This window comes from Schistocerca cancellata, chromosome 7, assembly GCF_023864275.1.
Source record: "Schistocerca cancellata isolate TAMUIC-IGC-003103 chromosome 7, iqSchCanc2.1, whole genome shotgun sequence".
NCBI lineage: Eukaryota > Metazoa > Arthropoda > Insecta > Orthoptera > Acrididae > Schistocerca > Schistocerca cancellata.
In genome coordinates, this window is record NC_064632.1 from 239982441 (window position 1) to 239995044 (window position 12604).

Sequence of the window (12604 nt, forward strand, 5' to 3'; positions counted from 1 at the left end):
CACAAAACGGGTCAGATCGCTGTTGCAGAAGCAGCGAAAAAAGCATGCCAAATTTAAAAGAACGTAAAGTCTCCAAGATTGTCAAAGTTTTACAGAAGTTCGAAATGTAGCACGTGCTCCAATCCGAGATGCTTTTTAATAATTTCCAAAACGAAACTCTGCCTGGAAAAATGGCAGAAAACCGAAAAAGATTCTGGTCATACATAAAGCACACCAGTGGGAAGACGCAATCAATACCTTCACTGCGCGATAACAATGACGAAGTCACTGATGACAGTGCCACTAAAGCAGAGTTATTAAACACGGTTTTCCGAAACTTCTTCACCAAAGAAGACGAAGCAAGTATTCCTGAATTCCAATCAAGAACAACTGACCAGATGAGAAACATAGAAGTAGATATCCTTGGTGTAGCAAAGCAGCTGAAATTACTCTGGTCAAGATTGTATACCAGTCTGGTTCTTGTAAGAGTATACTGATACAATAGCTCCATATTTAGCAATTATATACAACCGCTCGCTCACAGAAGGATCCGTACCTAAAAACTGGAAAATGGCTCAAGTCACACCAATACCCAAAAAGGGAAATAGCAGTAATCCGCTGAATTTCAAGCCCATATAACTAACGTCGATTTGCAGTAGGATTTTGCAACATATACTGTATTCGAGCATTATGAAGTACCTCGAAGAAAACGATTTATTGACCCACAGTCAGCACAGATTCAGAAAATATCGCTCTTGTGAAACACATCTAGCTCTTTGTACTCATGAAGTAATGAGTGCTATCGACGGGGGATGTCAAATTGATTCCACATTTTTAGATTTCCAGAAAGCTTTCGACACCGTTTCTCACAAGCGTCTTCTAACCAAACTGCGTGCCTATGGAATATCGCCTCAGTTGTGCGGATGGATTCGTGATATCCTGTCAGAAAGGTCACAGTTCGTAGTAACAGACGGAAACTCATCGAGTGAAACAGAAATAATAAGCGGCGTTCCCAAGGAAGTGTTATAGGCCCTCTATTGTTCCTGATCTATATGAACGACATAGGAGACAATCTGAGTAGCCGTCTTATATTGTTTGCAGATGATGCTGCCATTTACCTTCTTGTAAAGTCATCAGACGACCAAAACGAATTGAAAAATGATTTAGATAAGATATCTGTAAGGTGCGAAAAGTGGCAATTGAACCTGAATAAAGAAAAGTGTGAAGTTATTCACGTGAGTATTATAAGAAATGCGCTAAATTTAGATTACGCGATAAGGTACACAAATCTGAAAGTTGTAAATTCAACTAAATACTTAGGGATTACAATTACAAATAACCTAAATTGGAACGATCATATAGATAATGTTGCAGGTAGAGCAAACGAAAGACTACGATTCATTGGCAGAAAACATAGAAGGTGCTACAGATCTACTAAAGAGACTGCTTACATCACGCTTGTCCGCCCTACTCTGGGGTCGGATCCGCATCAGATGGCACTGACGGATGGTTTCGAAGAAGTACAAAGAAGGGCAGCTCGTTTTGTACTGTCGCGAAATAGGGGATATTGTGCCACAGACATAATACGTGAACTGTAGTGGCAATCATTAAAACAAAGGCGTTTTTCGTTGCGACTGGAACTTCTCCTGGAATCCCAATCACGTTTTCTCCTCCGATTGCGAAAACATTCTGTTGGCACTCACCAACATAGGGAGAAATGATCATCACTATAAAATAGAGAAATGAAGGCTCGGACAGAAAAATTTTAAGTGCTCGTTTTTCCCGCGCGCTGTTAGACAATGGAACTGTAGAGAAACAGTTTGATAGTGGTTCATTGAACCCTTGCCAGGCACTTTATTGTGAAGAGCAGAGTAATCACGTAGATGTAGATGTAGATGAGGTGCCATGGAACCAGATGATTAGTATTACAGGTGCCATGGAACCAGAGGTCGATGTTTCCTCTAGCATTATATTGTCTGCACCGGCTTGGGTCCATGGCGTATTGCATATTTCGAGCAGCCATTCGTCTGCGTGACTGCATAACCGCATACGACCATCGATCGACCTTTTGTATTAAGAAACGGGTCACAGTATCGTTGTCAATCGTCAGCACTGTTGTATAGGTCTTCCATCTTTCCCTTTAAATCACCAAAACCTATTGAAAAACAACTTAGATGCATGTCAATTAGTCCGCAGCTCGTGGTCGTGCGGTAGCGTTCTCGCTTACCGCGCCCGGGTTCCCGGGTTCGATTCCCGGCGGGGTCAGGGATTTTCTCTGCCTCGTGATGACTGGGTGTTGTGTGATGTCCTTAGGTTAGTTAGGTTTAAGTACTTCTAAGTTCTAGGGGAATGATGACCATAGCTGTTTAGTCCCATAGTGCTCAGAGCCATGTCGATTAACAGCAGGTTTCTAAAGCCTTCGTTATCAATTTATGTTTTGTACTCTACATCAGTTTTTTACATTTTAGCTCGCTAAATGGTCATTAGTTGCCAAAGGCATAATAAAGAGAGGAAAATAAAAACAAGAATCGTGGTTCATCCGACCAGGTGACAAGTTGCCATTTAACTATGGTCCAGTCTCTGTGATAAAACTCCAGTTGTAATTAACGTCATTGTTTCCAGAATGAGATTTCACTCTGCAGCGGAGTGTGCGCTGATATGAAACTTCCTGGCAGATTAAAACTGTGTGCCAGACCGAGACTCGAACTCGGGAACTTTGCCTTTTGCGGTGCCTTTTGCGGACAAGTGCTCTACCATCTGAGCTACCCAAGCACGACTCAGGCCCCATCCTCATAGCATCACTTCTGCCAGTACCTCGTCCCCTACCTTCCAAACCTTACAGAAGCTCTCCTGCGAAACCTTGCAGAACTAGCACTCCTGAAAGAAAGGTGAGCTTTCGCAGGAGAGCTTCTCTAAAGTTTGGAAGGTAGGAGACGAGGTACTGGCAGAAGTGATGCTATGAGGATCGGGGGTGAGTCGTGCTTGGGTAGCTCAGATGGTAGAGCACTTGCCCGCGAAAGGCAAAGTTCCCGAGTTCGAGTCTCGGTCCGGCACACAGTTTTAATCTGCCAGGAAGTTTCAACGTCACTGTTGATTCAACATGGTAGCACACAGAGGTCGTCCGGTGCTTCACCAATGCGCGCTGAACGGTGAGCTCCGAAACACTTGTGCTGCTCCAGCATTGTACTCTGCCACCGCATGTGCCACGGATCGCCGCCTGTTCTATTTTACAGACCGGCCAAGCTTCGACTCTCTTGTTCAGAGGCGAGGGGTGAACGTCGAACACATTTATCTCCTACACGTGATCTCACTGTCTTCAGGCACGTTCCATAAAAGGACAACCGATGAGCTTCGCCTATTACGAGTTGGTCCTTTCTTTGCTCCGGGTCGTAACAATGTGCATTCTGTCAAAGTCTTTCGTGTCACTGGATTTCCCAATTCGCGGACCGTATGCCGCCAGAATGATTCCCCATTCATCTCTGCTCCGATTGTGCATTTTTCTTACACCATCACGTTTCCGCAAACCCGCCATGCGAACTCTGGAATGTGAAACTTGAGCGTCTCCTTGCGTATCCAATGTTCAGATAACTTACCGGAATCCACACGGATAACGTCCTCGACAACCGTTGACATTTCGATTGGTGAACACTCTTCCATTTCAAGGCATAAATGAAGCGAGAGATTGCTTTGCGTGGCAACTTGAACCTCGGCCTCTATCAACAAGAAAGAAAATACGGCTTCTGAAAAAAGACAACACTTACCCGGCTGGTCCCGGCGGAGGTTCGAGTCCTAACTCGGGCATGGGTGTGTGTGTTTGTCCTTAGGATAGTTTAGGTTAAGTAGTGTGTAAGCTTAGGGACTGATGAGCTTAGCAGGTAAGTCCCATAAGATTTCACACACTTTGAACATTCTTTGAACAACACATACCCTAAACGACTAGCACTACCACACAGCCAACGATAACCAGCGCAAGGCTTTACTCATAGGAAAAAGAATCAAATTCTATACAAATTTTTAAATGGATATATGTATGTGTGTCCGTGCGTGTATGGGCGCGTATGTTCCACATCTCCTGCTAAACCACTAGGACGATTTCAACCAGACGTCGTACACACATTATTTACTGTCAAGCAACAATGGCTGTCGGGTTAAGAACCACCTACTTATCATAGTTTAGGAAGTGGAGTGAGCGTGTGGCATCATTCGCAGGGAGGCCCCATTCGGGGGAAGTTCACCCGCCAAGTGCAAGTTTTATTTCATTCGACGCCACATTGGGCGACTTGAGCGACGGTGTTGAGGATGAAATGATGCTGAGGACAACATAACACCCAGTCCACAGGCGGAGAAAATCTACATCCCGGCTGGGATTCGAACCCGGGCCCACTTCCATGTGAAGCAAGGATGTTACTACCCAGCTAAGCAGGAAATATGACATCATAAACGCTGAAAATCACTCCGTCTTGAGGCCACAAGTGGCCCATCAGGACCATCTGACCGCCGCGTCATCCTCAGTTGAGGATGCAGATAGGAGGGGCGTTTGGTCAGCACAGCGCTCTCCTGGTCGTAAGATGGTTTTCTTTGACCGGAACCGCTACTATTCGGTCGAGTAACTCCTCACGAGGCTGAGTGCACCCCGAAAAATGGCAACAGCGCATGGCGGCTGGAAGGTCACCCATCCAAGTACCGGCCACGCCCGGCAGCGCTTAACTTCGGTGATCTCACGGGAACCGGTGTATCCACTGTGGCAAGGCCGTTGCCCATAAACGCTGAGATTCGCGAAACATTGCCGCAATGAGCATGAGTTTTAGATATCTTAATTCTTTGCTACCTCTATAACAACATATTTCGCTGACAGTATCGTCATACTCCGCTGAATGTATCTACACAAATATATCATTGTACGACACAGAGTTCAATAGATACGACGTCATTAACACTGAGATACGATAAGAACTTCCGAATGATGCATGAATTTTAACTCACTTATTCTTTACTACTAACATTCCAACATTAGAGTCAACTTAGGGAAATACTTGACACCTGGCAGCGCATTTGGCAGTTTACAACTACGAAGTGCAAATGGCTGTAGGTGAAAACGATCGTCGTCTACAGAGGTATGGTGAGGCGTTGCCACAGAGACTTTTACAAAATCCTGTTGTAGGGAGGCGAAACAGCTGCGCTCAGCGTACATTACAGAAACAATCCGGGATCATGTTTCTTGATTTGGATACTGTACTTATACATTCGCACATTATACACATTTTTTTCATAACTTCAAAGGTGTTTTCACCAATACATGGACATAAAATTTTTTCGATATTTCGCTACAAACACCATTTTGTGTTTTTTTCTAATAGAAAACTAGCAAAATGAGTAACCGGGCAATGTCGGGTTTTTCAACTAGTGTCAAATAAACACGGCTGAGCTAGCAGCGCTCACTCTATACGTTTCTTGTTTGTCCAGGCAGAATTTAAGAAAATCTTCTGTCTCTGTTTATAAGGTCATTTGCTGGTTTAATACCGACAACTTCCCCAGTAATGCTATCGCAGTAACTGGAAGTGCACGGCAGAATCAGTGTGTTGTTATGTTCCACTGGATTTCGGGCGATGATCTGAATACTCTTCACGGAAACAGCCGGACACCCTATGTATCGAGGTAGGTCGCGATTGTATGGTCTTGCGTTGCCTTGTTGAAAGATAACATTACCACCGGCTTCAAGGGGACCACACCGTGGTTCAGGTTTAAAAAAAATCGATTTTCGGTTTTCATCATATTTCCATAGATTAAGGTTTTATTTAAGTACTCTGAAAAGGATTTTGCTGAAAAAAATTATTTTTGAGCATTTAAAGAGCATTTTCCTACCACGTGCATTTATGTGCCACGCCCACTTTGATCACCCACTGTCAACCCACCCACTGTCAACTCAAAGCCATATGGAGATGCCATTATTAGCAAACTAGAACGTGTAGGCCATGTTCAAAAACGTTTGGGAACAAGGCTGAGAAAACTAACTGTTGATATGAGAGGAAAAAATCAGAAGATAGAAAATTGTTGACCGGACAGGGTCGGTTAACTAAAACTGAAATAGAAAACTTGCAGGTATACTATGGGCAGGCAATTAGCAGAAATAAAGAAAATCTGGAGGCAATGAAGAGATTAACTTTTCATGGTTGAGATTCACAGTCATATAATATTTCTTAAAGGACATCATAGTCGCCGTTGACTGTATAAAATATTTATTATTACGACGGCAATTTCGGCCCTATGGCCACATTCAAGTAACACTGCAAAAGTTACATTCTGTCAGAATGATGTAGTCATGTCAGACAGTCTTATATTCTGACAGAATGTAACTTTTGCAGTGTTACTTGAATATGGCCATAGGGCCGAAATTGCAATCGTAATAATAAATAATTTAAACAGTCAGCGGCGACTATGATGTCTTTTAAGCAATGAAGAGAGATGTTTGGGCCATATTCTTCCAAAAGTCCTCTACTTATGATAAGCCATGACATGCATTGTGTCCATCAGGAGAGAATTCGTGGTGCAAATACAATAGGGCTCAGGCAACTGGAGAATATTATTCTCACCATGATTCTCTTCCTGCTGCTGTTATTACAGCAATTAAACCTATTTTAAGAGACTTTGCTGATCCTAACCTTCTAAGGAAATGTCTGCATGGACAGACACAGAACCCAAATGAATGTTTCCACAGCATAATTAGGAACCGCCTTCCTAAAACTGTAGGCATGCTTACAATGAAACTAGGAGTTCATGATGCGGTTATTACATCAATTGTGATAATATTGGAAAGTGTTGGGTACTGAAAAAGCTGGGAATTAATCCTGGAGAAAACGTGATCACTGGGCTGTAACATTGCGATAAAACGAGGATAGCTGATGCAGACAGGTCTGAATCTAATATGGCCAAGAAAGCAAGACAAACGTCCAGGAAGGTGAAAGAGAAGCAGGAAGACTTCCTAGAGGCCAAAGAAGGGCCATCATAAGCAGCAGGACAATTTTAATTATCTGTGAGTAACAAATTTCAAAAGTTTTTTCTTTAAAGTCAATTTCCCGCAAACTAAAATTTTCAGTACATATGCCTTATTATATCAGAAACTATCATAGATAAATGAATGAAATTTTCAGAGACTCTGCATAACATAAAAAGCCACCTCTGGTACTACATTCATTAATATTCCCCCATTAAGAAGTTCACAAAAAGATATTTTCTGCAGAAAAACTTAATATTTTTTGTTAATAAAGTTAAAAAAGCATTTCTTAAAAACTATAAAATGGATAAAGTAGATTTTAGTACAGTTGACTCTATTAGCGTCATGTAACATACAGAAAAAATATTAAGGTCCTGCATCAAATAATTTTTTTCAGAAATGAGTCAAATACTTGCCTAAATTAACATGGGTTAGATAGGCAGGGTGTGGACCCCTTAATATGTCTCCTCTCAAAATTACCAGCTACACGAACAACAGTTCATCATGTTGCGTTACCCATTAGCACTCCGTGCCGTCACGCCATGCGGTGGGCTCGATGACGATGACGAATGCAGTCCCGCAAAGTTCGTCCTTCCCAGAGCCTTCACGCAGGGCTGTTTCGCAGAATCAGATGGCGTGATGCCACGACTGTGTCCATTACCATTGGCGCACTACTGTCGGTGCACCCCTCTCTGCCGCGTCGTCAAGGCAAGACGTAACAAAGATCGCCATGCTGTCGGTCCGTTGTGGTAGAGACATCGTGCACAGTCCCTAACGTCACTTGTCTCACTGCAAACAAGCCCATTTCCCAACTCTAGGTACATGACGTAGCTGTACGACCCTGCACGGCCTGTCCCATCGGGCGGGAGACGCGCGGATCCAATGGAGTCCTGCAAATAAAATTCTTCTCGACTGTTGACCGCGTTGTCAATACGAGATACAAAATTGTCCGATGTTTCGGCCACTATTGTAAACGGCCTTCCTGAAGGCCTTGTCCTCACCACAAAGTTCTGAGGAAGGCCGTCTGCTGAAACGTCCGACAATTTTATACACTACTGGCCATTAAAATCGCTACACCAAGAAGAAATGCAGATGATGAACGGGTATTCATTGTACAAATATATTATACTAGGACTGACATGTGATTAAAATTTCACGCAATTTGGGTGCATAGATCCTGAGATATCAGCACCCAGAACCACCACCTCTGGCCGTAATAACGGCCTTAAAACGCCAGGGCATTGAGTCAAACAGAGCTTGGATGACGTGTACAGATACAGCTGCCCATGCAGCTTCAACACGATGCCACAGTTCATCAAGAGTAGTGACTGGCGTTTGGTGACGAGCCAGTTGCTCGGCCACCACTGACCAGACGTTTTCAATTCGTGAGAGATCTGCAGAATGTGCTGGCCAGGGCAGCAGTCGAACATTTTCTGTACCCAGAAAGGCCCGTACAGGACCTGCAACGTGCGGTCGTGCATTATGCTGCTGAAATGTAGGGTTTCGCAAGGCTCGAATGAAGAGTAGAGCCTCGGGTCGTAACACATCTGAAATGTAACGTCCACTGTTCAAAGTGCCGTCAATGAGAACAAGAGGTGACCGAGACGTGCAACCAATGGCACCCCATACCATCACGCCGGGTGTTACGCCAGTATGGTGATAACGAATACACGTTTCCAATGTGCGTTCACCGCGATGTCGCCAAACACGGATGCGACCATCATGATGCTGCAAACAGAACCTGAATTCATCCGAAAAAATGGCGTTTTGCCATTCGCGCACCCAGTTTCGTCGATGAGTACACCATCGCAGGCGCTCCTGTCTGTGATGCAGCGTCAAGGGTAACGGCAGCCATGGTCTCCGAGCTGATAGTCCATGCTGCTACAAACGTCGTCGAACTGTTCGTGCAGATGGTTGTTGTTTTACAAACGCTCCATCTGTTGACTCAGGGATCGAGACGTGGCTGCACGATTCGTTATAGCCATGCGGATAAGATGCCTGTCATCTCGACTGCTAGTGATACGAGGCCGTTGGGATCCAGCACGGTGTGGCGTTCCGTATTACCCTCCTGAACCCACGTAGCATGTGAAAGGTGCTGGATTTGGACGGGTTACTCCTGTAACTGAAATATCAGATCTGAAGATGGTTCTGAATGAACCGAAACCGGTCATATGAATAATAAAAAATTTTTTGCAATCAAGACGGATTTTAAGTAACATTAGATTCCATATTCTCCTAACAGTCATTGGATCTCGACAAACGCGAGCAGCAATGTCGCGATACGATAAACCGCAATCGCGGTAGGCTACAATCGAACCTTTATCAAAGTCGGAAACGTGATGGTACGCATACCTCCTCCTTACACGAGGCATCACAACAACGTTTCACCAGGCATCGCCGGTCAACTGCTGTTTGTGTATGAGAAATCGGTTGGAAACTTTCCTCATGTCAGCACGTTGTATGTGTCGCCACCGGCGCCAACCTTGTGTGAATACTCTGAAAAGCTAATCATTTGCATATCACAGCATCGTCTTCTTGTCGGTTAAATTTCGCGTCTGTAGCACGTCATCTTCGTGTAGCAATTTTAATGGCCAGTAGTGTATATTGACAACGCGGTCAACAGCCCAGAAGAATTTTATTGACAGTGACAACGGCCGCGGAAGCCTATGCTTACTTTTGGATCCTGCATGGAATTGAATCTGACCGTCCTGAGGTCATCGACTCCATATTCGCAAGATAGTAATGGGATGCCGATCAAAGCGAACAGCAATATCTCGGAACAAGAAAACGCACTCTCGATAGACCACTATAGTGCTGCTGCCTAATTCCAATACTTACTGATAGACATTCCTCCCTCTTATACGATGTATAACAACGATTTTCTCACAAACAACCAACATTCAGTTGTAATTTCTGAAAGTGAAACCTGATGAGTATATTTCCTTATATGTAGAACGTCGACGCCATTACTCGTATCTAATTTGTATAGTTGCACTGAAATGCTAATCTAAATGGTTCAAATGGCTCTGAGCACTATGGGACTCAACTGCTGTGGTCATAAGTCCCCTAGAACTTAGAACTACTTAAACCTAACTAACCTAAGGACAGCACACAACACCCAGCCATCACGAGGCAGAGAAAATCCCTGACCCCGCCGGGAATCGAACCCGGGAACCCGGGCGTGGGAAGCGAGAACGCTACCACACGACCACGAGATGCGGGCAAATGCTAATCTCTTCTAGATCAACGTGTATAGTAGATATCAAGTTGATGTTTTCTGCATGTTGTCTTCAAGTGTAGTAATTCCATGGCGGTCAGAATCCGTCCGGAAAGCGTATAAGGGCGTTGCAAAGATAGGTTGTGCTGAGAAATAACTGTTAAGAAAGAATTCGATTCGTCGCGCCGTTTCCGATTTAATTAGCATTGAAGTTAGCCAATCAGGCCGCTGCGTGCGAAAATTCAACCGGCTCGTAAGAGACGGTGTCGCTAAACGTATTCTTCGTTTGGTTTCCTAAAACCGAACAAGTGAACGATTCAAAAGTTGGACACAGCTTACAGGCATCGAACCCAACGGTGCGCTGTCAACAGCTGACACTAACATTATATATGGTGGGCCGCTTGAATTTGCACTCGCAATGGCCCGATTGGCTAAATTTAATGCTAATTAACTCGGAAACGGCGCAAGGTATCGAACCTTTTTCTGAACAATTATTTCTCAGCGCGACCTACCCTGAAATACCCTTACAACCTTTATGATCACCCCGTATAACGAAAAATTACGAAGCAGGTTTCACTTCGGAAGTCACATTTGAATGTCGATTGTTTGCAAGAAGATGGTGCTATGCTTGCGTAAGGAGCAGAAACGTGTACCAACGCATATCGGAATCCGACGGTGGCAGGATAGGTATGGTGATTATCGCTGAAGCAACCGGTTTTTGGGTTATATCGGTTTATTTTTCACGCCTGTTTAACTTGACTGCTAAACACGTTCAAAATAACAGATTTCTTAAATAAGCCGTTTTAGGTATTTTATTACTCTTATTTCCTGTAAGAAACGGAGAAATCGAAGAACGGTTGATACTTTTGACTCACTCAGTTTCAAGATACACAGAATCAAAATATTAAATTAAATAGGCAAATAAAAGAAAATTCAGTCCTGCGGCACTTCGTTCCTTTTCTCGAAAACTGGTAAGTGGTTGAATACTACAAAAAAGTCACCAGTATTCTAGTATTCTGCTATTGATTAAAATTTTTTTGAAACTCTGCTCAGAAATCGTGTTATATTCAGGGATCATACCTGTGTTTGGGCATTACGAATAGTTAGTGTTAGAGGGTGAAAACTGATATTGAAATGCTCTATTTTTCGTGTTAACTTGTCTGTTACAAGCAGCCAAATCCATATTTTGTATTCACGGGAAACAGATTAGCTATTTACTGTTTTTATTGCGTGCTATGAATATGTTATTAATTTTTTAATTTATTAATGTTATCTAATTTCCTTCCTTTTCTGTTACGTTACAGAAATGGCAGACAAATCTTAAATCTCTTAAAGCATATGAAGCATTGTACTTCATTGGTACGTCACTTCGAAAAGATATTTCGAGTCTAAGGTTGCTACCACTCTGCTATACAACAGATGTCGACCGTCAGCGAGAAACTACCGTTTAGGTGGGGGCAAGCACTTACACTCTTACATTAAGCCATGACACAAGGCTACAGCGACATTATTGTCTCAGCAATGCTGTATCAGTTCCTATGACATGTGGTTTTTCCTCGTTTCTATCGGTATTGTTATTAAAATAGCACTGATCGCTTTTCCATATTTTATAATAACGTAGTATTTCAAACCAATGCAAATTTTAGCGAATACAAATTACACCTTTTTTTAAGAAAAAACTTTTAGTTAAACATTTTAGGACAGTTAATATGCGTATTGATATTTCGGTATTTTACTCAGTTATTGGTAAAAAAATAAAAAAAAACCCACGTGATATAACCGAGTCACACAAACACCTAAGCATACAGGTAATTCAGAACTAAAATACCGGTAACGATTTTGACCGGTCGGTTTTTCCCAACCCGGCGGCGCGATCGTGACCCAAGGTGACCGCAGTGTATCGTTCTGCGGTACCGCTTCTCGCGTTGGTCGGGTTCCCACGACCGTCATCCAAATATGGAGTCGATGACTTCAGGAGGGCCCTAGTCAACGCTATTGAGGATCTGAGCCCCTTCACACGAAAATTTTCAGAAAGGACACGCAAGATCGTTCACCACCGTCATGTATCAAGAGTCGGGACATGGGCTTGTGCACAACAAGATCAGCATCCACATGGACAATGTGACGACGCTACAGTAGGTCAAAATTTCAAAACTGCTGCTATATGCCCAAAAAGCATGTAATAGGATTTCTGATCCCTGTGATAACGATTTCTATATCAAACTTAAAATATTCTGAAACGTTGGATCTTTCGCAGCGATAGGAACTTATAGAAAATTAGTGAACTGTACAGAGATGTTTTCGGAGAACATTTACAGTTTTAACTTAAAAGTTGTTACTTAATTGCCTCTATTAATGTCTTTATTACAGAAATTATAAATCAGTAACAAAAATTGAAAGTTTTATAAAGCTTCTTA

General features: G+C 43.1%; 1 pseudogene; it reads right to left on the reverse strand.

The window, feature by feature from the left end:
* Positions 1–4620: 4620 nt before the first annotated feature.
* LOC126093192 (5S ribosomal RNA) lies at positions 4621–4737 on the reverse strand (annotated as a pseudogene).
* Positions 4738–12604: the final 7867 nt, after the last annotated feature.